This window comes from Nothobranchius furzeri, chromosome 16 (genome assembly GCF_043380555.1).
Source record: "Nothobranchius furzeri strain GRZ-AD chromosome 16, NfurGRZ-RIMD1, whole genome shotgun sequence".
Classification (NCBI taxonomy): Eukaryota; Metazoa; Chordata; class Actinopteri; order Cyprinodontiformes; family Nothobranchiidae; genus Nothobranchius; species Nothobranchius furzeri.
The window spans coordinates 1075414-1081174 of record NC_091756.1 but is presented as its reverse complement, the minus strand read 5'-3'; positions in this window follow the sequence as shown (position 1 = coordinate 1081174).

Below are 5761 nucleotides of genomic sequence, written 5' to 3'. Positions count from 1 at the left end.
CTTAGCAATATTCCGAAGGTGGAAAAAAGAAATCCTACAAACTTGTGAAACCTGGGATTTGAATGACATGTCCTGGTCAAAGATAACACCAAGGTTCCTTGCTTTGTTCGCGGAGATTAATGTAATGCCATTAAGGTCAGGCGATTGGCTAAGCAATTTCCTTTTCTGGATTTCTGGTCCAAAGATGAGAACTTCTGTCTTGTCTTGATTTAAAAGCAAGAAGTTTAGAGTCATCCAATGTTTTATGTCCTCAAGACAAGCCTGTAATCTACCCAACCGATTAGGTTCATCAGGGTTAATGGATAAATATAACAGAGTATCGTCAGCATAACAGTGGAAGTTTATCTCATGCTGTCTAATGATTTTACCAATTGGGAGCATATATATAGTAAAAAGAATTGGTCCAAGCACTGAACCCTGTGGTACTCCACAAGTAACCCTGGAGTATGAAAATGATTTGTCATGTACATTTACAAAATGAAATCTGTCAGACAGGTAGGATTTAAACCAGCCTAGCTCTGTTCCTTTGATCCCTACAACATGTTCAAGTCTTTCTAAAAGAACATTGTGATCAACTGTGTCAAAGGCAGCACTGAGATCTAACAAGACTAGAACAGACACAAGATTCTTATAGGAGGCCATGAGAATATCATTTGTAACTCTCACTAATGCAGTTTCAGTGCTGTGATACTCTCTAAAACCAGACTGAAATTCCTCAAACAGAGCATTAGTGTTTAAATGCTCACATACTTGGATGGCCACTATTTTCTCCAGGACTTTGGATAAAAATGGAAGGTTAGATATTGGTCTATAATTCATTGGGTCATCTGAAGTCAAGTGAAGGTTTGATTACAGCAACCTTAAAATCTTGTGGTACATACCCATTTACTAAGGATAGATTGATTATATCTAGAATGGGGGCAGTAACCAAAGGAAATGCATCTTTAAATAATTTGGCTGGGATTGGATCCAAAATGCAAGTTGAAGTTTTAGATGAAGCTAATATTTTTGATAACTCTGAAAGCTCAACTGGATCAAAACGGTTCAAGTACAGATGAGGTTCTACAGTCACCTCTGATGCTGCCTCACTTACTGAGGAAGGAGAAATCGCATTAGGGAGGATGCTAAACATTTTGTTTCTAATAGAATTAATTTTACTTGTAAAAAATCCCATGAAGTCATTGCTGCTGAGGGCTAAGGGAATAGATGGCTCAGAGCTATGATTCTGTGTATGTTTAGCAACTGTACTGAAAAGAAATTTAGGATTATGCTTATTCTCCTCAATTAATGCTGAGAAATAAGCAGTTCTAGTTTGTTGAAGCTTATTTTTATAAAGCACAAGACTATTTTTCCAGGACAAGTAGGCCTCCTAATGGTACGTAGAGCGCCATGTTCTCTCCAGTTTCCTAGAGTTTTGTTTTAAGGCTCGTAAATGAGAATTAAACCAGGGAGCCGACTTCCTGTCCCTAATTACCTTCTTTTTTAAAGGGGCAACATCATCTAATGCCACACGTAAAGAGGAATTAACATGATGAACTAAGGCATCAATTTGTGAGGGGCTAGAACTGAAAATATTGCCCTCTGCTACGTTCCTCTGAGATGCTGAGGACAGTAAAGATGGAACAGTTGATTTAAAAGACGCAACTGCGTTGTCAGATAGAGACCGACTATAGTGAAATTTACTTTCATGTCTCGAGAACTCCGTTATAAAAAACTCAAAGGTTATCAGAAAGTGGTTCGAGAGGACTGGATTATGTGGAAAGATCGTTATTTCCTCACACTCTATGCCATAAGTCAGAACAAGGTCCAATGTATGATGGCAGGAGTGGGTGGAGCTATGTATTCTTTGAGTAAAACCAATTGAGTCTAAGATATTACTAAAGGCTACATTGAGGTTATCATTTTCAATGTCCACATGAATATTAAAATCCCCCACTACAATGACCTGATATTTAATCTGTGTGGTTTTGGCCGTGGGCAGGACACTGTCTCTATGCGGTAGTGGGTGGGTAACAGTACAGAAGCTGCAGAGGGGTGGGTTAAACTACGACTCTGCTTCCTGGTCTGGACCCTGGGTTGTCATGGAGGACTAATAAAATTGGCCATATTCCTAGAAAGAAGAGCTGCACCATCCAAAGAGGGATGGATGCCGTCTCTCTGCATCAGATCAGGTTTTCCCCAAAAAGTTTTCTAATTATCAATGTAGCCCACGTTGTTTTCAGGACACCACCTAGACAACCAGCGGTCGAAGGACAGCATGCGGCTAAACATGTCGTCACTGGTCCGATCAGGCAGGGGGCCAGAGAAAATTACGGAGTCCGACATTGTTTTGGCAAACTTACACATCGAAGCAACATTAATTTTAGTGACCTCCGATTGGCGTAACCAGGTGTCGTTACCGCCAGCGTGAATAACAATCTTACTGTATTTACGCTTATCCTTAGCCAGCAGTTTCAGGTAAGATTTAATGTCGCCCGCTCTGGCCCCAGGTAAACATTTAACTATGGTTGCTGGAGTCTCTAATGCCACGTTTCTGACCATGGAGCTGCCAATGATCAGAGTCGGCTTGTCAGTGGGTGCGTCACTGAGCGGGGAAAACCTATTAGAAACGTGGACGGGTTGGTGGTGGCCCACGGGCTGGGTTCTATGCTTCCTGCGTACCGTCACCCAGCCGGCCTGAGATCCCGGCTGCTCGGGTTCTGCTGGAGGACTGCTACGGGGTTGTTCTGAGCTAGTTAGCCCCGCGCTAGCTAAGTAGCTACGGCTGTTTACAGGTTTTTCAACAGCGCGGAGCCGGGCCTCCAATTCCGACACCCTCGCCTCCAAAGCTACAAAAATGCTACATTTATTACACGTACCATTATTACTAAAGGAGGCAGAGGAGTAACTAAACATCTGACACAGAGAGCAAGAGATAGGAGACGGAGAAGCAGAGACAGAAGTAGCCATAGCCGTGCTGAGGCTAAGCTAACTGGACGAGCAAACTGTTCAACACCAAATAAACTGCGTGCAAACTCAAATGGTTCCCTAAAAGCTAGGTGGAACAACAGAAAATGTGTGTTTTAGCGTGCTTTAGTGCAACAATAACTCAGAGATATCCAAGTACAGAGAAATTAAATCAGCTTTAGCGAGCCCCAAACACCAAACGGCTACACGGAGTGCAACACTGAAAACAGGAAACAGGAAACGCCTTACCGCCAGGTGCAGCCAATCAACTTTTGTCTTGATAGGCTCTGTAGAAATGATATTTTCTTCTTCTTCTGGTGAGACCTTGGCAGTTTATTTATGTCTGCGTTGAAGAACAATGAGTGAGCAAAAGTTTGATTTGTGCGTCTGGATCCTCCAGCTGGCGCAACCCTGACCCAGCAGTTCCGGCATGCACGAAAGGTTGCTGTGTCAATTCGATGGGGAAAATTGACCCTTTTGATTCATTACATAGCCCACAGATCTTCTATAGCGTTAGCGTCAGGCCATTTTGCTGGCCAATCATGAACAAGGATACCATGGTCCTTGAACCAGGTCCTGGTAGCTTTGGCGCTGGCTGCAGGTGCCAAGTCCTGTTGCAAAATGAAATCTGCATCTCAATAAAGTTGGTCAGCAGCAGGAAGCAGGAAGTGCTCTAGAACTTCCTGGTAGACAGCTGCGTTGACCTTGGACCTCAGAAACAATGGACCACCACCAGCATGCAAATTACTTACATCTAAATGTGTACATCCCTATAAAACATCTGCTTAATAAATGCTCTGAAACATCCACTGATGCTTCTGTTTCTGCCTATTTTGTATATTTAATACTGGGTCAGTTTGTTGGTATTTTTTATTAATCTTGTTATAATGTGTGATTTTAACACTGAGCAGTGACTGAATTAAGATTCAACAGTTGGTTAAATTCAGAATAGGTTCAGAAATCTTGTGCATCCACAGCTGTTATTAGTGATAATTAAGCATTCAGATAAGGTGCCAAACATCCAGACATCGGACATGAAATCGGCCCAAAGATTGGCAGCACTTATCCGCCTTTGGCTGACTCTTACCGCCTCATATCGGTATTGGCTATAGAAAAACCAGTATTGGTCGACCACAAGTCTGAAGGCACTAGGACCATGTGATTTTTCAGTTTTCTTTTTTAAAAAATCTGCAGAAATACCTAAAAATCTGTGTTTTTCTGTCAATATGGCTGCTGTGTGTACATTAATGAGGAAAAAATTAATTTCATTTATTTTACCAAATGGCTGCAATATAACAAAGTGAACATTTGACTTTGATCCTAATTCGTTTTTAGGTCTTTTTTTAAACACAGATAAGGTTTTCCTTTACCTTGCTGACGGTTTCGTTGTAGAAGACAAACACAGGAAGAATGTACAAAAGATGACTTTAAACATTCCACTACAGGTCAGGTCATTAAGCCAATCAGTAATCAGGTAATTTGAACTGATTCTGGGATCGCCCGGATCAGCTTACTTAAGCTAAGTAGCATTGCTAACATTGAGCACGTGAATATAATGCCATTGAATATCCTTCGGGGTATAGTCTGGCTAATCAAACCGCCGCGTTTGAGCCTCTAACATAAAAACAGCCTTCATCGTTCGTCTCAATCCTCCATTTTGGAGATTTCAGAAATGACAAAGGACTGGAAGTGACGCAATCGTTTCTTCTTCCCTGTCCATCTTCCTCCCCAACCCAACCGATACCGCCACCAGCTGGCATGTTTTAATCCAGCTGCTTTGTCAAAACTTTTATTATCCAGTTTTCTGTTCTATTTTGCCCAAAATTACGGTTTCTGTGACATCCATTCATCAGGATGGCTGCAGACCGAGACAAACTGTTGATGGATTTTCTCACTGACATGTGACTGGACATACAACAGCAGCTTTCCGATTTAAACCAAAAATTTCTAAATTTAAATAAGAGTCCTGGCTTTGGAGACAGCCTACTTGCCTGTGCATGTGTTTCCACTCACCACTTATCTTGGTCCCCAAAATGCCTTGATACGGCCCTGGGCGTGGGACTGAGTTTTGAAGGTGAATTGTATGAAATGTATGTAACTGGTAGCTTTATAAAGGTTAAACATGTAGTGGGACAAATCTACCTTGCTTTTCCTTTTCAAGCGCTTTGTTTTGTTTTCTATTGTCCTGCATCCTGTCTGTCTCCTCCTCCTGCATCTCCTGTCAGACCTACAGAAAACTGTTGGCTGCAATGATTTAAATAACATGTTATTCAATTCCATAGGAAATATGAAATCCACCTTATGGATCTGTGAGGTTATTTTAAAACAGAAGATTGGAACTTGTTACTGGAGGGATTAGATAACAGCTTCATATTCACTCTGAGACAACAGAAGAGAGAGAGAGTCGAGTTTAAAAGTTTAAAGATTCATTAAAACAAATTAAACTAGACTAACTTTAACACTAAATGTGTGGTGTAACTAAGGTGAATGAGACGGAGAATGGTGTGATGTGTTGCTCAGAAGCAGCAAATCTGAAGAAGCGATTGGTTTTGATGGGAAATGAAGGCGATGTCTTCGCGTTAAGCTTTAATTTGGAGATTCATAAACACATTCAATGCCATTTGTTGGCCTACATACCCTTAGCGGAAGTCCCCGTTAGATCAGGAATGTCGAGGTCCAGCTTGACCGTCTCTGGAACCGAAGCCAGTAGGAAAAGCAGCGGTTGCCGACCAGACCAGTCTTTGAGATACTTCCAAGTCACGACACTTTTGTTGGCGTCTGGTGAGACCCAAAACTGGGTCGTGATGGTTCAGCT